The following is a 24817-nucleotide window of genomic DNA, read 5'->3' as shown; positions in this document are numbered from 1 at the left end:
GCTTTGATTCGGTTTTGCCTAAGTAGCTATTTCATCCATCCAGCTCCACTATTTTTAGACACCACACTAACATTACATGGACATATAAGGAGCTTGCAAGGCTAATTTGGTACTCAGAAGACAGCCCGCATTCTGGAAATGCACCATACTTCGAACCAAACAGGGGACTTGCAATAAACATCTCTCAACTGATCTCCCAGCTGGTGTGTCCAAGCTGGAAGTGGACTAGGTCGCCGCTCTGAGGGAAGAACAGGGTGTCCTGGAGTCCAGTTCGGTTCTGATTAGAAGCTCTCTGACACTTCAGGGAGCACACTGAGTTTGGGATTTCGTGACCGACGCCTTGTTACTGGAGTAAACAAAGGCCCCTTCACAGTGATGCCCCACTATCCCATTAGAAGTCAGTGACAAGTCAGAGTTTGAAAACAACTCTTTCCGGAGTATGCCAGGCTCCTGAAAGAGCCCTGTTAATTTCTGAACTTAAGTTACAAAACAACCTTGTTAATGGTGAAGAATAAAAAGGTTTCTCGGAGTCACACAGGAATTTGAAGTGTTTAAAACGATCCTAGTCCTGTATAAGCTCTACGCCATCCAATTCATGATTTGGTGGATGTGCCAAACAAACTCTGAGGAGGACTTGATTGTATCCTCCCAATTCTAGCCAATCCACTTTAGTTTAGGCAGGGAATTTGAGAAAACATGCTTACGACCTCACGAAGCTACTATTCGTCTACTCTCCAAAAACTGGAGGCATGACTTATTTACCTAGGAAAGACTTTAAGCCAATGGTTTCTCACCAAAGCCCCAAACCATCAAAGCATCAGTGCCTGAAATGACCTCCACGCTCTCCTTGAACCTCCACCAATCACTGAAAATCTAGACAAACGGCTGCTTTAGCCTGGTGTATGAGGGATTCATTTCTCTCTCTTCTGGCCTACTCTGGAGATCTTTATTTGTACCCAAGCAAACAAAACACCATCTAGAAGGTGAGCTTCCCGAAAAGAGTGGTTATCTCCAGCCTTGCTCACCTCGTAGTTCCCAGAACTGGAGTCTGGCGGTGCTCAGTAGACACCTGTTACTAAGCTAATGCATGCTATGCTTTGGATGTTATTTCTACCTGAATTCGTGGAGAAACTTAATCCCCAGTGTAATACTATGGCGAGGAGGTGAGGAGGTCATAGAGGTTTCTCTCGTGCACAGAGCTTCATGAAGTGTGTGGCCCCTTTTGCCTTTCTCCCAGGCCGTGCGTGAACACAGCAACAAAGAAAGCTAAGAGTGTGTCTGTCAGTCCTTGGGTACGGATGCTGTAATGTCAACGCTGTGAGATGTGGGCTTTTATGACCCACACATCATCCAATAGTCAGTATTTTGTTGTAGACACACATAGTAACTGATACTGTGAGTTTTTTAAAAACTTACTCTGCAGTCCTTTTAGGTAAGAAAAAGCGGACCTCAGAATGGTGAGCGGCAAATGCCTATCGCTTACAACACACAATTTCCACAGTCTACGTTAGAAGCAGAGAGATGTTTCTATAATACAGCGCTGCTGGGTCAAACCCACAGAACAATGCAGTCGTGCATAGAGCTTCAGTGATGTGCTGTGACCGGGAGCTTTGATGGGGAGAAGCCTGACTTCTATAGGAAACATTTTGGGGTCAACTATACCTGTCTTTAAAAGGAGAGCACGTGTTGTAAAGGTTTGCATGCTGTCTAGGACTAGTGCCTAACTTCTCTGCCATGATAGACTCTACCCCTGGAGAACCATAGGCCAAAAGAAACTCGTTGTTCCTTAAATTGATTTTACCAGTTTATCCTCCATAACAGCGACGGAGAAAGCAGCTGTTACAGGCTGCAAGTGCTTCTCAAAATACTCCAGTCACTCCAGCGTCGACACCACCTGTACAGCTCTCAGGAATGTATGATCTCAGGCCAATGGCCGACCTCGATAGTCTCCAGTCCAGGCATAAGACACCTCGACTGCCAGCCACGACTTTGCTGCAGACTGAAAGTGGACTATAAGGCCAATGGGAGGTGCATGGGGTGGGGGAGGGATTGGCATACTCTAGGAAGTGGGGGGTCATGCCAGACTGGAGTCTGTTTTCTTTAAGCTGATCGTTCTGAAACACAGCCATATTGCTGACTTGGAAATCCCCAGGCTAAGCAGTAGGTGGAGGAGACAGCACTGGGCAAGGAAAGCGCTTTATTTCAGCAGCTAGAAAAGAGGGAGAAAATCCTATAGAGTTCCTCGCTTGCTAAAGTTGAGAGGGCCCGTGGCAGCTAAGGGAGAAGAGCATCACGTCTCCTGACTGTAAGCTAGCCACTGTGGTTGACTAACACGTTCATAAATGCATCAAAAATCACTGACTATCAAAACAGACAGCAACCATTAAGTTTAATAATACACGTTATACTCAGTGTTGGGGCAGAAGTAAGGGACCTCGATCTGAAAGGGCACAGAGGATCAAATTATTGAGGGGGGGAGGGAAAAGAGAAACGAGAAACGGATCAACATCAGAGAGAGAGGTAAATATTCTATGGTTTATGCACACAATAAAATCCTATAAAGCAAAGAAATGAAATGAACTGGAACTGGACAAAGGACCACATAAAAGCTGAGGAAAAGATTCTAGAAAACTGCCCAAGAATACATGCAGCATATTATTCACATAAGGTTTAAAACGCTACAAATTGCACACTCACAAACACTGCTTAGAAACCGATGCGTGTGAAGAAAGGTATTAAGAGCAGCATGGAAAGGCAGCCACCAGGCCCGATGCCTTCTGAAGAGGGGGGACCTGGAAGCCAGCAGGCTTCTTCAGAGTGAAGAAGCACAAGAGCGTGATAACTGATGTCATTGTGAGTTAACACGCATCGGTCACAGCTCCGCCTTTTGATGCGATCATTAGAAACAGAGGTGCCTGACAGCTTGGCGTAAGCCACGGTGTGTTTCTCTGGACCCACTGGACATCGCCCTTGAAGGACTTCTCAGAGATGACTCTGGCTGTGTAGTGGGAGGAGGAAGAACAGAGTGAGGGAGATATGTGAGGGTCCAAGGCAGGAAGACTGAGTGTTTGGCCACAGGCAGTATCACACGCATAGAGAAGAGTGCCACCGTAGAACAGCAGCCGGACTTGATGACCAAGAGAGACGTGGTAATCTCTTGTGACTTTCATATGCCTGGCTTAGAGAAGAGGCAGGAGCTGCTCCACACATCAAAAGATTTACAGGGAAGAAGCCAATCCCAGGAGCTAAGTGCCTCAGTTGACAGTTGCAGAAAAAAATATGGATGAGTATGGACCAGAAAATAAATAAAATCTGTCACTGAAGACAAGAAACACCTCTAATTTTATATAGAACACACATCCAATTAAACACAGAATGGGGCTGGAAAGACAGCTCAGCGGGTTAGGCCACTTGCTGCTCTTCCAGAGGACCCAGTGCATTCGTAAAACCCGCACGGCTTCTCCAAACGATTGTAACCCCAGATCCAGGAGGATCCAATGCGCTCCTTTGGTCCCCGCAGACACTGCACAAGTCCGATGTGATATATACACCTGCATTCAGGTAAAACGCTCATGACCGTAAAATAAAAGTAAGTCTTTTAAAAAGAACACAGATTCCTCCTGCAGCCTAACTAACCTTGTTTCTGCTTCTGCAAAAAAAAAAAAAAAAAAAACAAAAAAAAAAACCGACAATATATTTCAGTGTGCACAGCTGCGTGACTGGTGAACAATGGGTGACGTCACTCTAACTGTTCTCCTAACAATAGAGTATTGACCCCCTTCACCGTGTGTTCGAATTGAAAAAGTTTGGAGAAGCCACTTGCTTCCTAAACACAGGGACGTTTGTGTCCCGTTCCCGCTGTGGCTGTCCTCCCTGAACCTGTAGCTGGCTCTGTAGAATGTTGTGGATCTGAAGGAATCGCTTGGCCAGACACTTCTAAAAAGCATGCAGGAGCCAAGGGTGGGTAAACAGAAGAGTGGGAGAGCCAAGTGCTCACTCTGAGCACTGGCCTTGGGCAGTGGCTCCAGTGGATTCCCACGGTTTGCTTGGGGTCACCCAAAGGCAACAGTGACAAAAGCCTGTGGAGTGTCTCGGCCTTAGCATCTAGCTGAGTGTGACACAAGAAACCAGAGCAACCATTAACACAGCACAGCATACATTGAAGGCATCACCCCTTGAATGCGTGTATCCCCACTACTTGACATGATGAAAAAGCACGAATCTGATTCAGTAAGTCTAGGATTAAATAAAGTTCAAACCAAGTAATAAAGTTACTCAAGTAACGAAATACAAAGTTATCTCATATCGTATTAAATGCTTAAATGGATTCAAAACCCCCTTTGACATGTTTTCCAAGAATATAATATTGTATTCCAAAAAGTTCTCAGTTCTCCCCAAAGTGGGGGTGCAGGGGAGGAGAAGTCACACTTGCTCTCTACGAATAACATATGTCTGTAGTTAATCTGTGCACATTTCACTTGCTTCTGTCTAGACATTTACATGTGCTCATGGGTACACACATACATGTACACACATATGCATATACACACCTACACATGCATGCACATAAATGAGCATCCATGAATGTATGCACATACATGCACATATACATGTACACAGGGACACACAAATGCACTGATGTGCAGACACATATACATGCACACACACATACATACATGCACAGACATGCATGAACACACATGCACACATATACAGAGACACACACATGAACATATGGACATACACATGCACACACACATAAACACTAGCACACACACATACACACACACACACACACACACACACAGACACACACACACACAGTTATAAATCTAAGGCATCCTCAAAGTACCAGCCTACATTTCTCTACATGAAGCACTGTCTTGTTCTGATATATTCAGGTGGGACTGCACATGTTCTGCACCCTACTATCCCAGCTCAGAAACATGCTTCAGGAACACTGAGGAAAATGGAGGAGGTGTAAAATCACCAGTTCTCTCCTCTTTACCAGAACGGTAACAATAGATATCGAACTGCGCATCAGCCCTCGCTGGTGCACAGAAGACATCAGTGCAGGGTCATGTGACACCAGCACAGTTCTCACTGTCCAAAACTTAACTTTTCAATATCACTTATAAGTCTGGTGGTCCTCTGACACTCCTTGGCTTGACAAAGTATGTCATGGCATAGCCAAACCTGAGACAGACACAACAAAATCCTTCTTAATTCTCCCTTTGAATACCTTGTTTGATATTTATTTGGTGCACAGACATTACAAATTTAAGGGTATATATTAGTGCAATGCTTATTTTTATATCTGTGTTTATGAATCATTAAACATTAAATCATTACATTCATTAAACTACTCCTCATGACAGTACATGCCTGTAATCCAGGAACAGGGGAGACTGACGCAGGAGGTTACTGAGTTCAAGGCCAACCTGGTCTATGTTGTAAGACTTTGGTGTGTGGGCGTGTGTGGGGGTTGGGGGTGTGTGGGGGTTAGATTCCTAAAGAAGCTCCCTCTACCACCCATATTAGTCACTCAGTTACTGGATAGCGAGTCTGACCTCTACTTGAGATAATTCATTAAATTGTCCTTACCAGACAACCATGGATTGAACTCTTGGTGAGGGTGTCAATGTCCTAAGTAACTAAATTTACCTGACGTCCTTAGACGGAAGTGACCAGATGAGTCTAAAAGCGTAGGCATTGAGGCCGCCAATGGGAAGAATGAAAGGACTTGGTTTGGCGGGACCTCCCAGTAACAACTGGGAGAGCAGTTTTCCAGTGGACTCTCACTATTTGCTCCCCTGCCTTGGGTGCACACGTGATTGCAGGTGCTGAGTAATTCAGTGATCGGATTTTATCTTGGAATTGCTGTGTCTGTTGGGAAGCAGACATCCATCTTGTTTAGGCCCCTGCTGTTTTAAGCTTCTGTCCCCACCACCTACCTAACTGATCCTCTTGGTGGATGTTACTCCTACAAGAATCATGCTGGGCTTTCAAAATGACATACCAGGGTTAGAGAGGTGGCCCTGTAGTTGGGAACATCTTCCAGAGAACCCATGCTCAACAGCCAGCACCCTCGGGGCGGCTCACAAGCATCTGAAATTCCAGCTCCTCCAGAGGCAACAGGCACTCATGTGGTACACGGGCAAAACATCCAGACACATAAAACAAAAGATTTTTCAAGGGATACGTAAGCCAGCATACAAAGCCAGTGGAACGGTGTGGGCTTTGTTTGATTGCCTATTACCTCTGCCCCTGTCTACAGTTTTCTCTTAACCAGTTTCTTCTGGTGAGAGACCACCACTTCCTCTCAACCCATGTTCAGAAGAGAAAGATCTGTGCTTTGCCATAGTTCTGACGAGAGGTGGTTAGGGGCCAGGATCCCAATAAAAGTATAAACGTTTTATTAATTTTACACATAAGCAGGGATTCTCACAAAAGAATGCAGCCTGAAGAGGTTAGTAAAGCAGATGTTCCCATACTTAAGAGAGGAATGAGGCAGGATGGACAGACGGACGGACAGACAGATGGACTAGTAAGTTCTGGGGCACTAAGATGGCAAGGGACAGATCCCGGAAGTCACTTCAGACCTTGGTCGTCGGGGTTCACCGCAGCTCCACTTCCTATATTCTGGTGATCAGGCTGGTGTCTAACACAGCCGGGAAAATGAGCCCTTTAAAAAGAATCTTTACAGTTTATGTCATCCAGGAAAAAAACATGCTGCCTGGCCTTTTCTGACGTGACAATTACGCAGGTGATTTCCGTATAAATAATCAACACGCCAGCAGGCATGTTTTGCCTTGGAGCCATATGCGCTTTGGGAAAGATGAAAGACAAGCCCAGGTTCGAGGACAGGCAGCTGGCCTTCAGCAATCCCACAATCCCATCCTCTCTGTCCCTGGAGTTGGTTTACAGTGAAGGAAGGCCAAGAATTAAGCCCGGTGCTCACTCTCAGACTCACCGGAAAGGAACAGGTCCCTTCTTGTGATGTGCGTTAGAATCAGAGACAATACACATCCATTACTCCATGAGTCAGCTGCAGGACTTCAGGTTTGACTTCTTACTTCTGTTTAAACAGAAATAAATAAAAATAAATAAAATTTTAAAAATTAAATAAAGATGCTTCAAGGTGTGTCTTCTTGGCTTTTTCTCCAAAACACGCCGGCCTCCAGGAAAAGCTTGAATGCAACTTAAGTTGACCGTGCTAGAGAGATACTACTCTCTAGAAGGCTCTTGGACTTAAGATTTAAAAGTTACAATTGTACTAACAGCTTAGAAGTCGGATAATTCTGCCATCGTTTTCAAATGCTCTGGGTGAAATTAAATCACATAAAACTAACTCCAGCCATTAAAAGTTTGGAAAGCCCAAATGGAAAATTCTCCAATCTTCACAAAACACTCCATGGACTTCCTCAAGCAAAGCTAACACACGCGCATCAATCTAATATTTTAAGCAGGAAAAATGGCCAGTATGTTTCTGGATCATTGAAGAAGATGCAGAGTGAGTTTCCATAGCAATGTCTGAGGGAAGAAACTCATCTCTGCCTCTCAGGCCGTCCACCAACCAGACTGACTAAATTCCACTGTGTTCTAATGAGATTAGCGCACTTAAAAATCCCAACCTTTAAAAACTGTCTAAGGACTAGAGGGAGGCATAGCTCAGAAGTTATGAACTCGCTGTTCTTCCAGAGAACCAGCGTTTGGTTCCCAAATCTGGTTCCCAGCACCAATAGGGCGACTCGCAGGAATTCTGGCCTCTGTGAGTACTGCACTCACAAGGCACATGCACCTTTCTCCTCTCTCTCCTCTCCCCTCTCTCTCTCTCTCTCTCTCTCTCTCTCTCTCTCTCTCTCTCTCTCTCTCACACACACACACACACACACACACACACACACACACACACACACACATATATACTGGCCAATACTCATAAACATAAAATAAAAATAAATCTTATTATGACCACTGTCTCTAGCACTACGGCCTCAGCCACAGCACAGTCCTTTTATAGACACGTGGAGGGAAAGGGCTATTTTTGTTCTTCAAAATAAACATGGATGAAATGCAGAACAGGGCTGGAGCCCGAAGCTAGCCAGGGCGCGATGATACAGTCTCCATAGAGGCTCTCAACTCACCAACACTTATTCTCTCAAAGATTCCCTCTCTTGACCTTTCCCCTTCCCTGATCATACACTGCCAACTGATGCTGCAAACTGTCACCTATCTGTTCAAACATTCAGTTGCTCCCTTACAGGTTCATTATATTTCTTATTAAACGTTTTTATTTGTTTATGTCAAGCTGACACAAGCTGTGAGAAAATGTCTCCGTAAGATCAGGCTCTAGGCAAGCCAGTAGAATATTTTCTCAATTAGTGATTGGTGGGGGAGGGCACAACCCATGCTGGATGGGGCCACCACTGGGCTGTTCCAAGGTTCTATAAGGAAGCAGGCTGGGAAAGCCTTGGGGAGCAAGACACTAAGCTCCCCACCCCTCCATGGCCTCTGCATCTGCTTCCAGACTCCTGTCCTGTTTGGGTTCCGGTCCTGGCTCTCTTCAGTGTCAGATTACGGTATGGAAGGGGAAGCCAGAAAGCCCCTTACATCCCCAACTTGCTTTTGGTTATAATGTCTCATCAGAGCAACAGCGACCTCAACTAAGACAAGTGCACACCAACTTATTAGATAGAGTAAAATGTATGACTTTTAGTTCACCATGCCCACATGCAGTTTTCTTTGGGGGAAGTAATTTAGCTTGAAATATCTTAAGAGTAAAACTTCCTTCAACGTCGATGACATCGGCTATTCGTAACAACCCTAAGTATGACCAAGGATGACAATAAGCACAAGACAGCTACAGAGTCAGAGGCAACGTCATACATCCATAGAACGCATCTCAGAGGTGCAAAGTGAACACAATATCAAAACAACAAGGCTGATTTTCAATCGTGCTATGAGGGATTAGAATTTACCATGTTTAAGAGTGTTGATCTAATATCCAAAATTACCCATTATAAAAGTCTCATTAGAAAACGGTGTTCAGTCCTTAGAATGTTTTTTTTTTTATTAATGCGGTGAAAACTGCATGTATTCCTGAAATGTACATATCACATTATTCAAATATTATTTTGTTTATTTTAGTGTGTGTGTGTGTGTGTGTGTGTGTGTGTGTGTGTGTGTGTGTGTTTATACCTGCATATAGGTCTGCACATGTGAGTGCAGTGCCCATGGTGGCCAGAAGAGGTTGTATGACTCCATGGAGCTGGAATTACGGATGGGTCTTGAGTTGATTAACCTGGGTTCTAGAGATTGAACTTTGGTCCTTCTGCAAGATCTGCAGGCATCCTTAACTACTTAGCCACCTCTCCAGTCCTTCCTACACTGCTTTCATTGAACTATTTTCTGTCAATCCATTGGGCAAAAACAACACACAATGTTAAGAACATAGGAAAAAATACTCATAATGATATACGTTTAGTGTGCAATTTTAAATACCCTCCCTACTGAGATTCGTTCTCTACTGCTAGTGGCTTCTTTAAACACTTCATTTGGATCTCTTCTTTGAACCACAAGACTATATTTTCGTAGAGGAGAATATAGTCTTGTGCTGATTGTCATTCTTGAGCATGCTTAGAGTTGGTATGAATAGCCAAGGTCATGGACTTTGAATGAAGTTTTATTTTTAAGATATCTCAAGCTAATTACTTCTCCAAAAGGGAACAACACATGGGCACGGTCAACTTGCTGCTGTCTATGCATCTGTAAGACCCCAGTCGTTCTGCAGGAGAAAAACATTTCAAGCCCTTCTAATTCTCAAGAATTAGAGCAGCAGCAGGTTGGACTACATACCCTCCCCAGCCCTCAAGCATATGAAGAGGCTTCCTTGGATTTCCATCTACTGGTAAGAAGGCAATTGATGATGGAAAGGCTAAAATTCACTCGGAAATGATCTCACATCGGCAGCAGATCTGCAATCACACAACCACAGATAAAGGCGACCTCCTTGTAACTTGTGGTCCTATGAACCGACTTCGAGAGGATGCCACAACCACATTGAGTGGCCATCCACACGTTGCTGCAAACGTACTTTGCAGGTGCAATTAGTGCCTAAATCTGCAGGCATCTGGCTCTCCGTCTCCTGAGTGAGCCCCATTCTGTGGGTTGAAGTTGACCGGGAAAGCAGATTGAGGGACAGCTGTGACCCAGTCCTGTGTGCATTCAGGCTCGACATCATCCCTTCTTTACACTCCAAGCCCATCAGCAAGTTTCAGACTCGCAAACCTCCAGCCACAGGAAGAAATTCCTTAAGTCAGCTTCTTTTCTCTCCTCTCTCTCTCTAAAACTGTGCCACATTTTACAGTCACAGTCAGCAAAGGGGGAGTCCTCAGAGAGTTATTATCATCATCAGTTCATACACATCAGAGTCAGCAGGCCGGCATCATTCAGTGCGGAGGAAAACACGTATCAGCATAGAACACCACAGAAGTGCTCCAAAACAAACTGACTCCCTTCCCCTGCCTCTCTGCCTCCTTCCCTTCCTTCCACCTCACCTTCTTCCTTTCTCTTTCGGGAGACAGCCATGTAACCCCCAGGCTGTTCTCAAACTGGCAATACTCCTGCCTCAGTCTCCCAAATTCTGGGATTCTATACATGTGCCATCACGTGCTGGCTGCACCATCAACCCCACATGTCCGGGGCACACAATATGAGGGTTGCATTACAAAAAAAAAAAAAAATGGGAAAACATTTAAGAAATGCTTTGACCACTTTGTCTTACTTAATTCTCTCTCTCTTTCTTAATGCATAAAGCGAGGTGTCCTTAAAGTCTCTTCCAATGTGTCTAAAGGAAAAGGTAAGATTTTAAAAGCACTTTTGCAGAGTTGAAACACGCACACGTTTCATTTCCTCAAGTAAATGAGATCATGGCGTGACTTGCGGTGATGACATTTGATCCCGGCTGGAAAACGGCTGCTTGGTGGCTGTCACTATTTCTAGTGTAAAAAGAAATTTATGACAGCGACACTTCCTTTAAGCCCTGCGGTTCTCACACTGGATCCAGCATGAAAATCCCCTGGAGAAGAAGATTACCAGGTGGCGTGCTCCAGGTTACAGCAGTGTGACTCATGTCTTGCCTCAGGGCTGGGCTAGGCTGAGACACTTGTCCATCCAGACCTAAACACGATCAGCTCAAGTGCGGAGATCTGTGACCATGGAGCAAACTCGTCAGTACTGCAGCAGATGGGGCCAGGAGAACGACACCCCGTGAGCTACTCCCACATCCAGTCTAACACCAACAATCTGTACTGTGTACACAGGCACGCAAATTGAAAAAAGGGATAGAAAAAAAGAAAAGAAAAGAGGAGGCTGGTCATTCCCAATCAAGACAGAGCTTCTAACTCGGGTCTCCTTCGAAACGCCTAGCTTCAAGATTCTGTTAAAACTGGACCCAGATGAAATGTTAGCAATTCTTCTTGAAAATAAAAAGAAGACAAAATTTCCACCAAAACAACTGTTACAGGGTCCTGGAGAATGGTCTGCAGGATGTAAGGGAAGAAGCTTGGGACATTTGCCTAGCCTTGGCTGAGAGTAGAACTGTATCCTAAAGGCAGTGCCTATGACACCACTATCCCACGGCATTAGCTAAATCAGCATCAGGTCCTAGGTGGGAGTCATGGCAACCCACATCCCTGGTGCTGGAGGAGACAGCACCGTGCCCTTGGCTCATTCGCTGCAGGAAACCCAGTGGGCAACTGGTTTAAAGCTGCCTTTATCTGAAATCACAAGTCACCAGGGGTGTGAGTAGTGGCTCTCCTCCCTTCTAATCCCCAAGTGAGCCTCCCTGACATTTTGCCCCCCTCTTCATTCACACAACCTCCGCTCCTTACTCAGTCACCAAGAGGACAAGACTACAAGCACGGTGAGTCCAGTGCACACAGCCTGCACTCAAATTCAAGTTTTCGGTAGGGAAGCTATTCTGGCTGATCAGACATCCATTGTGTTTACTTCTTGGTACTTAGCAGATAATGTTATGAAACCACTGAACACCAGGCAAAACAGATTTTATTTCAAATATTAACGAGGTTGTATATCACAAATATGTATTTGTACTAACTTCAATACAGGGCGGAAGGCTCGGAGACAGTGTGTTAGCCACCTGTCTCATTGCTGTGACAAAATGCCTGACAGAAGCGACATGGAGAAGGAGAAGTTGATTCTGGCCCCTGGTCTGAGGGCACAGTCCATGCGATGAGAGAGCTGCACCTGTGGGAGCCTGCAGCTAGATGGTCACATTGCATCCGTAACCATGAAGTCCTTATGAAGAACACTGGTGCTGCACTAACTCCATGTCATTCTGTCCAGGATCCCGGCCCATGGATGGTGCCGACACCCAGCCGAGGTGAGCCCTTGCACCTGAACTCATCTGGATAACCCTTCCCAGCAAGCCTAGGGGGTTGTCTGTTATGTGATTCTAGAACCTGTTAAGTCGACAGTCACTGTTAACCATCACAGACAGCTAGAATACTGACCTGGAATAGTACCATTCCTCTTGATTCTTGTAACACTGGCGTCAGGGGTCTGACTCATCAGTCCTGTTCACGGGTTCACCCATTGTTACATCACCAGGCAGACACTACCTTAGGTTGCCAAGGAAAAATAGGACTAGGTTCGTAAACCTAGTCCACACGATTGCCAAATGGAAGTCTCCTAGGCCAAAGGAGGAGATACCTTGTAGGAAGGTTGCTAGCAACGAGGGAGTGTTAGGGATATTTAAAAGAAATCCTTGTGTTTACTCACTGTAACTAAACCGTTGCCTGCGTTTTGTTTCTTCAAACAGCTCTGCCCTGTAGCCCAGGCTGACCCCCAGCTTGGCGGCAAACCTCATGCCTCAGCCTCCTAGGTCCTGGATTACGTGTGTGAGCCACCATACCCAGTTTCTGACCTTCCTTTTTATTTTATTTATTATATTTTACTTAAAATCTACACAACTCACTCTTCTGAAAGATCACAATAAGGACTGAGCACACTTATTTCAACCTTTTACTCTCCAAAGAAGACCATTTGTGCTTATCATAATATAAAATATAAATAACAAATTATTAAAGAGGAATTTTTCCTTGACTATAAAACCATCTGCACAACATAGCACTCTATAAATACGTCTGTTTTAATCTTTATTTCATATATGGGTATGTTGCTTGCGTGCATGTCTGTCTACCACATACATGTCTGGTGCCCATGGAGGCCAGGATCCCCTAGAACTGTAGTTACATTTGATTTTGAGCGGCCACGAGGTTGCTGGGTTCAAATCTGAGTTCTCTAGAAGACGATCAAGTGCTCATAACTGATGAGCTAACTCTCCATCATCCCCAAATATTTCTTAACTTTAGTCATCTCAAATAACAGCTGCAAAATTCTTCTATTCGATTTTATTGTTTCTATTTTCTCAACTCGAACACGGTCTTAAATGGGACAGGAAAAAATCCACTTGACAATATCCAGTGTCAGAGGTTCCTTGGATGTAATATGCAGGTAATAGAGTTATGGAAAATGAAATACTACATTCCCAGAGGAGAAGCAAGCAAGCTCAAGCAAACGAGGTGAGGTGGTGGTAAGTTTTCTTAGTTTGCTTCCTGAACTATACTGACTCGGTGTGATGATGCTAAACTCGAAATGTCATTTATGAATAATACATTTCATAACAGTATAATTATAATATATTATAATATAATAATAATACATCATTGTCTCTGTATTGTTAGATCACTGCCTTATGAATAACTGACTTTACTGCTGTTAAATTAGAAAAAAAATGAGCACAGAAAAATTACCAAAATAAACTCAAAGCAATTTAAGTTGCCACTTCACCTGAAGGAAGTCTGTATAGCTTTAGACAATCAGTAAGAAACATTCTAGAAATCAACCACAAAACGTTGAAAACTCAAGTATGTCCTGTGTGTATGCCTTAGGTGTAAGAATCCTACCTTCAGAAGCCAGACCTGAAAAAAGCATCCACGATGTTGGAATATGCCAAGCTACTCCCTAAAATACCGAATTCTTGGGGCTGAAGAGTTGACGAATACTGGCAGCTCTCCAAGAGGACCCAGGTTCTGTTCCCAGCACCCACACGGCCGCTCACAAGCACCTTTATCTCCAGGAATTTGTCGCCCTCTTCTGGCCTCTGTAGGCACTGCACATATGAAGTGTGTGTGTGTGTGTGTGTGTGTGTGTGTGTGTGTGTGTCGTGTGCGCCACACACTTGACCTAAAAATTCATACATATAAAATTAAAATAATAAAATAAAAAAGGAAAATAGCAACTGGAAACAATCTACATATACCCAATGTAGTCAAAGTGGGTCATGACATGGTTAGTAAAATGGAGTATGAAAAGTTTTCACTAGTTTGAGAAGATACAGTGTCTTGAGCAAGGCTGTGAATGATTCATATGAAACGAGATAATATTTATCTTCCCTTGAATGGATGAATGAATTGTGAAGCTTAATGTTTGCTTTGATTTACTAATTCTGAGTAAATATGCCATTTTATCCAATGTTACAATAATAGGAAATAACCATGAATCATATGCCAGGATGAATTTTCATCAGCTGTATCAATAAAGGCCTGTTTTAATTTGGCTTTTTCTAGAAGACTGATTCCTAAGGAGTGCGGAAGGATTACGATTGTGAGTCATAGCATTCTGGGTTTATTTTAGTCCTTGAAGTATTTGCTAAACCACCTCTGAGGCTAACGGTTCCGGGGCAAATCAAAATGTAAACAAGCTGATCCCAGATTCCAGATTCTCAAGCCAAGACTGAGGTCATCATGTAAAAATATCAGTGAAGTTAGAATACAAGTCCTATCAACTGAGTGCTATCCACACCGCAGTCAGAGCAAAGGGGGACCGGGCAAGCACTGAACCCACTGAAAAGATTTGTTTTCCCATTAGAGATGAAAAGAGAGAAAGCACACCCCTGAAATCCTAGAAACCGAACCTTCCTCGTCAATGTGGAACTAAGTTATTCTTTAGGTTCTGATTTGAGTTCTTTCCTGTGTCAGGTCTGAGGTCAGCAGGAAGTGGGTGTAAATTAAGACATTCGAAATTTTTAAAAACCAAGACCGGGGATAGAACTCGGCAGCAGAGAGATTCCCTAAATGGGGACAAGGTCCTGGAACACAGAGGAAGAGAAAGGGATGGGAAGGAAAAGGAGTAAGAAGAGGAGGAAAGGAGTAGAGGAAGAGAAGGAGAAGGAAAAGAGAGGACGAGGAGGAGAAGGAGGAGGGGAAAAGAAATGAGAGATGGTGCCTCTTGCCTGTTCGTGCTCCTCAAAAAGCAAGGATTCACACACCAGCAGCATGGGCAACTTACAGGAAATGCTGCTAAGTGGTACAGGGAAGGGAAGGCAACCAAGAAGGGCGTGTCGAGCTAGGGCTTAGGCCCCTAGGAAACCAGGAAACCAATGCTCCCTCGCCTCGGGGATAAAGCTCACAGTTTGAGAGCACGCCCAGTGTTCAGCTGAAAGTTACTGTGGGAGCTATAGCGATGGAGGATTAATTCTCATAGTCTCCTGACCTTAAGCAGCACAGAAAAGAGAAAGCATAAAGGAGGCGGGGGATGGCAAAGGATCACGTCAAGGCTTTCAGGAGTGCCTTGAACACCCTCAGGCAGAGAAAGGCCCAGTAGAGCACTGAAGGGGGAGGAGCCTATTGAAGCGGGAAGACACCAGGGGGATGAGAGCAGGGCGTTGAGGGTGCCGCTCAGCACTGGTCCTACACCAACCTCTGCCTTCATAAATGGGTGAATAATTCATGCAACTAGTAGATTGGTGGATTGGTAATTAGTAGATTTATTTCTAGAGAGTTGGGTGTGAAAGATACTTTGTCTACTTTAAAGAAACTGAGTCCTACGTGAAGATTTTTTTCGATACATTTTCACCGTGGTTTTCCATTCCTTGATGTCGGCAGTCACTGAGCATCCCAGTGCTCTACACATTAGCGTTTTGTGGTGTCAGGGTTTTAGACTCCCTGCTGCAGCTGCTAATGCCTTGGTAAGGCACCTAAAGGGATCTCCCTTTGCATGCCAGACCGTCCTTGGTCTGTTTTTGAACTGGAAGGTTTGCTTTGAGCCTCATGAATTCCTTGTGTATTCTGGATGAAAAGCTTTTACCTGCTGTGACAGGCGGTCGTCAGAAGTGGGAGAAGAATGTGGAGACCCCCCAAGGTGGTAGAACGCAGTATGCTCGCCCTGTTGCTAAGAAGGTATGTAGGGGACTTACTTCTTCCTTGCCTTTCCAAGAGCAGCATAAACAGACATTTGAGATCTACAGAAAGAGAAGGAGAGAGGAAGGGAGAGGAAGGAGGAAGGGAAGGGAGGAAGGAAGGGAGAGGAGGGACGGAATAAAAGGAGGAAGTCATCCTACTTAGAAAAGTAGAGCTGATTATTTTCGAGACAGCCATGTGAAAAATCAGATCACTAAGATTTAACTGTATACGAAAAGAAGACCTTCAAGAACTGAGAAGAAAACGAGAAAAAATATATATAACGGACATTTGGACAAAGCAGGAGCTGAGGGAGACAATTTCAAAAATCTGGTCTTTGGGGGAAGGCAGGAGATTGAAGATAATAAAAAAAAGAGAGAGAGACACAAAGCGTACAACAGACTAGCAACGGGGCTGTGGGTCGAGGCTGCCTCAAACGTGTTTTGAAAATCCAGACTTACTGGACACAGCAGCCTCCCTTGTTTGTGTATCGTCCCCAGATAGTCAGACCCTTAATAGGCAAAGAGGGAAAAATGAGGCTATTTGACTGTGCAAATAAAGCTCGCTAATCCTGAAACAGGGATGATGTGGACCACTGGGAGCTAGGATGACATGGGATTAACAGCAGCAGGGAGGCAAGCATGTGAGTATGCAAAGATTTAGAGCAGGGATGGGGGGGGGGTTCTCTTCAGTGCTGGGGAAGCAGCGGGGTATCGAGTGCCCAAGAATAAAGCAGAAGTGAGCCAGCCTGAGGCCCCAGAAAGAAAGCCAGTGATGTACACGCAGGTAACTAATATTTCTCTCCAAGGGATGCTTCTGCTCCTGTAGCAATGACTGCTATCCATACGATGTCCCTGCCAGACATTTCATCTGGATGTTGTCAGCGCCACAGCAAACTCCGTGTCCAGAACCAGTCCGTGACCTTGACGCTTTCCTCTGCCCCGGCACTTAAGAATCACATCACCCAACTCTGGTACTCTACAACCGGAACTCGCCCTTACTTGTTTCTGCCCTCGTCCTTGCTGGCACCACTGCTCACTCTGATCATCAACCAAGTTCCTAACATGAGCACGTCTATCCACTCAAACGTTCCCGATCTGGTTTCCCCACCGGAACACAGGACTCCAGAATGCAAATCTACTATTACTCTGTCATCCTTGCCCATGTGATGGTTTGCATATGCTTGGTCTAGGGAGTGGCACTATTAGAAGGTGTGGCCCTGTTGGAGTAGGTGTGTCACTGTGGCTTTAAGACCCTCATCCTAGCTGCCTGGAAGCCAGTATTCTGCTAGCAGCCTTCAGGTAAAGATGTGGAACTCTCAGCTCCTCCTGCACCATGCCTGCCTGGATGCTGCCATGTTCCTGCCTGGACTCAACCTCTGAACCTGTGAGCCATCCCCAATTAAATGCTGTTCTTATAAGACTTGCCTTGGTCATGGTGTCTGTTCACAGTAGTAAGACCCTAACTGAGACACCCACCTTAAATAACCACCACTCCAGCTGGCTTGCATAGGTTTGCTGGCTGTACGATGCTAACATGAAAACACTCAAAATCTAACTGAAAACGATCTTTCATGGGATGAGCAACTAAACTAATGTATATCTCTTAGAAGCCCTGTCCTTGCCTGAATTCAAGTTAGTGACAGTGACAGAAAGAATCAGCCTGCATTTTTTAAGATTGCCATTATGCCCTGGGGGCAAGGACAGGGCACCATGCAGGCACTGCTCTGCTTCTGCCCTTGATGACGTGGGGCAGCAATAAAGGGGAAGCTTCCCTGCCTTCTCCAGAGTCTTCTCCTTCAACCTCTCCAAACCTGTCACATCCAGGCATAAATGTGACCCCGTGGCAAAGAGCATCAGGTGCTTGTGAAGTCCAACCCCACTGTTAGGGTTACACGGAGTAAGAGTCTGACAAAGACTAGTTTTGACCTGTGCTTTCCCAGTCATGTCCAGGTCTTTGATTGTCTGTTGATTCACCACAGGATGAGGGGATGCAAGAACTCAACGTCTTCCGGATAACTGCTAAAACAAATACTTCACTATAAATTCTTCCATCATGCCTTTTTTGAAGGCCCCCGTCCCTGATGGAACACCCCATCAGATAAATCCAGCTGGCGGCTTCCCTCCAGCCTTTCACGGAGACGCTAAGGCACATTCCCTTTCTCTGTGCTCCAATCACTTGTCTCTCCCACATACACAGACTTCGCACATCCATTCTTCCCATCTGGAAGGCAAGCCGTCCTGTCCCTGGCTTATGTTTGGGTGGAGTTCCCATTCTGACCTCACTCTCACAGCCTCTGGTCCCTTTCTAGCCTGATTCTAGCCGTCTCTGGGGACTACAGACTTACAAAGAAGAGGATGCTGCTTGCTTCACTCACTTATCCCAAGTACCCAGAAGGCACTGGGACATGTTGGGTAACAGACAAGTGTTTGTTTAATGGGTGGAGAGTGTTTATATTGGTTGTGTGATAAATTCTAAAGCCCTCTGTGTCTGGAAAGGATTCTGTCAATAAACATGACAACACCGCTGTAGGCAGTAAGACTGGCACCCTGCTCCTTCAAGCAAACAATTTAACAGTCAGCCTCACACCCTTTGTCCTCTAACACCAGAAAGTGTACCCGGTAGAGACTTTCCCCTTCAACTTGCATGCGATGAAGCGGGGGATAATTACGTATGTTATGTAAAGCCACTCTGGTCTATAGGACCTGATTCCAACACCAGTTCTCTGCTTACAAAGAAAGTGGGCCCATTCCTTCCGCTACAGGCCAGATGCACCCCTATTACATTCCAAGTTCATGGTCCCTACCACGGCTGACCTCTGCATTGAACTCCTAATGGGAAACATCTTCCCCACCCATCCACCCCCAGATACCAGGAAAGTTGTTTGGAAGACTTGACAGCTTAAGGACAGCAACAACAACAACACAGTTGTCTTCTCAGGACCAAGAACCCCTTGGCTTTCCTTTCCTTTCTTCCTCAGGCATCCATCTAAAATGTTCAAACTCTTTAACAGTAAAAAATCTACAGCATATAGTATTTATGTGCAAAAATTCTTCAAAAGAATGTGGTCAGCTTTTCACAGAAAAATGAGGATAATGGGCAAGATCATGGGAAAATTCAAGCTTGTTTATCAGTCACGCAGGAATGTGTGGTTTTATTAGCGTTTATGAGATGTTCTGTTATTAATCTTAATTGAATTAATGAGCAACAATGTCACTCAAAAATCTACATGCTAAATTTCAACTTTTAAACCTGAGAGGCCCGTCTGGTTCCACGGTGCCATGGGAGCTCGTTGGGAAATACGAAGGGGTGCACGAGACAAAGAGAATCAAGTTGGCGATGCAGGTGTGTGGAAGACACAACTCTGGTCTGAATGCTTCTCTCCAAACTCTGGGATTCAATCTGCATGGAGTATGTCTAATTTGGGCTTATCACCTTGGAGAGCTTCGTTGAAAGATTAGATTCAGAATATGGCTCCTATTCTCTGTGGAGAGGATGAATTTCTACTGCTGTGGAATGAACTTAACCGCATCTGAACAAAAGCTAACGATTAAAGGAGCAGGCATTTCTCTAGACTTGCAGTTCCTCGGTCCTGGTTCCACAGTGCCAGGGGAAATAACCCAATCCTGGTGTCAGCAGGGAGACCATAGAGCAGATCCTCACACTGATAATACAACAATCTCCATCACATTCAGTTATGGCTTCAGCACTTCTCACAATCTCTACAAGTCAACCCAACTACTCCATACAAGTATCGCTACATGGGATCAACATATTCTTGCTAATATGGAGACCATTATATATTTGAAGAATGTACCTATGTCAAACTGATACTGCACTAATCTATAAGAGAGTATTGAAGGTTTAGATTCCTTCTAAATATTTAAGTCTTATGTAAAGTCTAGAAACGTTAGCATAAGCCAATTTCATCTTTAAGCAATGCCATGTACATCTTATGCTTAAGTCAGCACTTTCCACACCACTAAGCAATGTCTTCTTAATTAATGGCGGCCACATACTAACCTATTACGTGACAGAAGGACGAATACAAAGCAAACATTTCTTCTTCACTAGTAAGCAGCCTAGAAGAGTGAACTACGTATGTTGCTGGCATTCACCTAAGATACCTAGACATGTGTCAAACACCTACGTCACTCTCTGCACCATACTCTAGGCTTTATCAACTACATGAATGGAACAAAAAAAAACAAAAAAACAAAAAACGAACAAGCAAACAAACAAAAATAAAAACCTGAAGCCTCAGCCTCAGTTCCAGACTCGAATCTTCTAATATAACGGACCTAGAATTCAGCCTGGGTCAAGGTTTCCTCGAGCTCTTTTTGTGATGCAGACACACAGCGAAGGCTGAGAACCACTGCTCAAACAGATGCACATTTCTGATTCCTCCTCAGGAACTGCCCTACCGTCCATTTTCAATGGGAAAAACTGAAACTCAGAGACATTCAGTCACTTGTCCGAGTGTTGGACAAGTCTTAAACCCTTTGCACTGTGCCCTGTTGCTTCTCAGTGGCAAAGACGCCTTCGTTGTTAACAGGGAGGTAGGAAACAAGTCGGGAATCCCAAATGGTCCCTTTGCGTGTCTGCATCAGATGACAGAGCCTCTCCACAGATGGTGAGCCTTAGTAAGTATGTTGTGTGCTTGTCTTTCATTGGTAAATGCAGACCATGAACCTTAGGAGAGCAGGAGACCAACTCAATGAGTGTGTGTGGTTGAATCACTACAGTGGACTTTAGTTATCCCAGTACCAGGCAGAGGAAACCTACCCTCTGAGCGGTCGATCAGGGTAGTCCAAGTGACTCCAAAAATAATGTACACTCTTGATGTGGCCCTTGGTCACCTCTCAGGAGTTTAGGGTAGACCTCAGTTGCTAAAAACACTGCACACTTAGGACAGGGGACTCAGATGACATGAGCTGGATCTGACCTGAAGCTTTCCCAAGGTCTAGCTTCCACGGTTCCAAAAATACCACCCAAGCTGCCATGGGAGGGCAGCAGTTACAGAGACCTTCCCACCTGCAAGACATATGAACCACTGTGATTACCAGTGTGGCAAGCTACCCATAAGGTGCGGTCAGTGGCACTCACATCTGGGTAGCAACCGAGGTGTCCAACTGGGCGTACAGCCCATTCAGCAATAGGAAAATCATGTACTGGTCCTGGAAATCTAGCCTGCTTCCCCCAGGATCAGTGAGCTCATGGACTTAGGAAAGGATCTACTGACGCCATTGTGTTAGACCAGCGCGGCTCCTTCCTGGAGTCTAAATCTTACCTTTCTACCCACAGATGACCGTAGCTACCACCCCACATCAAAGAAGCCTCTCTTTACAGCAAACGGGGACCACTACAGGAAACCACAGCTGGACACGATGCAAAGATGAAGTGGTCGTGCAGAGTGTAGCACCAATGGGTTCTCTACCTCACAGCGCCTCCGGCAATGGTTCAGGGAACACCATGGAGGTGGAAGGACTGTAAGAGTCGGAACACAAGGAAATCTGGTGTGAAACAATCTCTCTGGGGAATGTCTAAACAAGGTCAGAACCGTGACACCTCAATGGACATGTTAGCATAAACCACCGCTAGACAAAGAAATACAGGCAAATAGTGACCTGCTAGGGAAGGGAGAATTAGCCTCTTTGAGGGATGATCCCCCTTTTGGGTTGTCCAATGCAGGGTGGTCTGCCTTGAGAACATATACACGCCAACAATTATTAACTCAGCAAGTTATATTTAGATATACTCGTTCATAAACATTCATGGATTACATACACATGCGTGAGTGAGTGTGTGTGTGTGTGTGTGTGTGTAAAATAATAATAAAGAAAATGAGGAGGTCAACATGAGGGGACATGAAAGATGGAGGGTAGCTAGGTGAGGCTGGAGAGGAAAAAGGGAGGAAAAAGTTATGTAATTCTATTTAAGTTAGAAACATTTTAAAAAATAAAATGACATGTGTGTGTGCGTGCGTGCATGCGTGCATAGTACATGTGTGGGGTGTGGTATTGACAATATCAAGAAGAAAATTGTACTTCCTATCACAATTGTAGACAAAACTTGAAGGATACTCAAGCTAGACGCAAGGCAGTCTGGAGAAAGTCCTTCCCTCCTCAGTTTACACTCTCCTGTGGTGTCTCCCTTCTCCTGGGTTGACAGTTCAGTCGTCACCCTTCCTGTCTCCAGGGTAGAACCAGCGGGGTAGAATGGCACTGTCAGTACCTCATGTTGGGACCTGCAGACCTAGCTGTCTCTGCACTCGCTCTGTACCCAGGGAGATCTCTGACCTACTCTGCTCCCCTCCCACCTTGCAATCTCTAGGGTTGCGGCCTGCATTGCCACACGGTGTATGCAGTGGTGAGGACCTGAGTTCTGTTCATGGTAGGTAAATGTTCTGCAGACAGAGCTGCATCCCCAGCCCTGCTTATATGCTGCTATGGAAAAGGGCAGACTGTGGAAAATCTTTCTAATATATAGTTTCTTCAATATATATATATATATATATATATTTTTTACAGAATATATATATATTTATAGAATATATATGTGTATATATATGTATATATATGTGTGTATATATATATATATATATATATATATATATATATATATATATGCTGGGAAGTGAGAGTGCACGCTTTTAATCCAAGCACTTGGGAGGCAGAGGCATGCAGATCTCTGTGAGTTCAAGGCCAGCCTGGTCTACAGAGTGAGTTCCAGGACAACAAGGGGCTATACAGAGAGAGCCTGCTCAAAAAAATCCAAAAATAAGCTAATAATAATAATAATAATAATAATAATAATAATATCAAGCACCTCTACATTACTTTACCCATAACATTTTGGTGCTATGAAGTAAATTATTAAAAATAAAGGTGTCGTCCATTTTTCTGAATGATTATAAATTTCTCCTACCACTACTCTAATACCTGGGTAAGCCACATACTTTCCCAAAGACAAGCTTCTCTGCCAAACATCACACCAAACACAGGAAGAGAAACTTCTTTAAAGCTATGTGCATGTGTTTGTGTATGCGTGTGAGTGCAGTGCCTGTGGTGTCCAGAAGAGGGTGCTGTACTGATTCCAGTGGTGGTTGTGAGGTACCCAGTGTAGGTCCTGGTAACACAGCCATCAGTCTGTTCTACCAATTCCAACACAAATGGGATTCCAGATTCATCTTTTCCTACTTGCTTCCAAGTCAGCAGACGACAATTAACAAGATACACTAAGTTAACTTATGGTTTCTCCCTATCTTATAATCTATAAAGGAGGGAAATTTCTAAAAACACGATCAAATGGGACCCACCGATGCTCTCGCGATCTTGACTTTTAAACTCCATCAAAATTTCCCTAATGTGTGCTCACCTCTAGAAAGCCATTTTATCATGATTCCTCATTGGACAACGTTACTTAAATGCTGTGACTTTCGATAATTCAAAACGAAGTTTGCTTCTAAGGTACATATTATATATGTACTGTGTGTATGTGTGTACTGTGGCTTTAATACCTTACAGTTTCCATCAATATAAACTCCTTTGTAGCATAGCAATCTGAACTTTAAGAGATTTAATAGACGTCATTGACTGCAGGTATGCTCTCAACTGCAGAATATAAAAACTTTAAAAACTAGAATCAAAATTTACCATTTGAGGAATTTATAAGAGGATGGAAAGGAGACTTAAATTTAGAGTGACCCAGAGAACACAGACACTGCTCTGCCATAATCTATTTGAGGAATCCAAAGCACTCTGAAAAGCTTACTGGGTGGGGGTGGGGGTGGGACTTCCAGAAGGATAAACTCCAGAAGCACTAGAAACAACCTCACCACATCTTCAGACATAGGTAAAATTACACACCACTATTCCGTTTCCATATTTGACCTGACCTTTCTCGTGCAGCTTCACGTTATAGCACAGGCTTGGACATTAGTGACAGACACCAGCCTGATGTCTGAGTGTGTGAGGCGCATGTGCACGCGTGCGCACACACACACACACATGCACACATGCACACACGCGCACACACACACACACGCACTGGATGGTGTCTGACAGTGTCGCTGACTCACGTCAGGTGCAGCAGTCTTCTGCATCCTGTTTATTTTTCTGCTCACAGCAATGCTTTGTGTGACAACTTCACCTGCATAGAGAGGTTATACTTTGGGTGCCATGCCTTTGAGTATCAGCTCCCAAACCAGTGTTTTCCATTCCTCCCTTTAAACGTATGAGGCAGGTCCCCCAGAACACCTACCTTACTGCCAAGGATATAGCCAATCACCACAGAGGTAGAATAGTAATGTTAATCTATATGGAATCTGAGGCAGCTTGTCCAATAGGCTTCAGAAAGGGAGAGCCCGTTACTAATAGGCCCAGGAGGACTCCAAGAAGCCCTTCCTTCCCGTCTTCCCAGGACATGTGTCTAGTTCCTCACAAACAGAGGAGAAATGACATACAGAGGACAAAGTCTCTTGAGAGGGTCCCTCTCCAGGACTCAAATGCAAAAGAGATGGGCAGATTAGAATCATTTCACTAAAAAGGAAG

At 44.6% G+C, this 24817-nt stretch overlaps 1 protein-coding gene across 26 annotated transcripts in view; it reads right to left on the bottom strand.

Annotated features, from left to right (window-relative positions):
• Nucleotides 1-24817, bottom strand: part of Ttll7 (tubulin tyrosine ligase like 7) — a 123106-nt gene that overhangs the window by 85381 nt on the left and 12908 nt on the right. For 10 of the 26 annotated variants that reach the window (NM_001433163.1, XM_087625326.1, XM_087625298.1 and 7 more), the window contains 1 exon segment: nucleotides 6974-7078. The gene's annotated coding sequence lies outside the window, so the exon portion shown is untranslated. 26 annotated transcript variants of the gene reach the window in all.

The sequence above is a fragment of the Rattus norvegicus genome, chromosome 2 (assembly GCF_021556685.1).
Source record: "Rattus norvegicus strain SHRSP/BbbUtx chromosome 2, alternate assembly SHRSP_T2T, whole genome shotgun sequence".
In the NCBI taxonomy this organism is placed as follows: Eukaryota; Metazoa; Chordata; class Mammalia; order Rodentia; family Muridae; genus Rattus; species Rattus norvegicus.
This window is presented reverse-complemented; position numbering and strand designations above follow the sequence as displayed.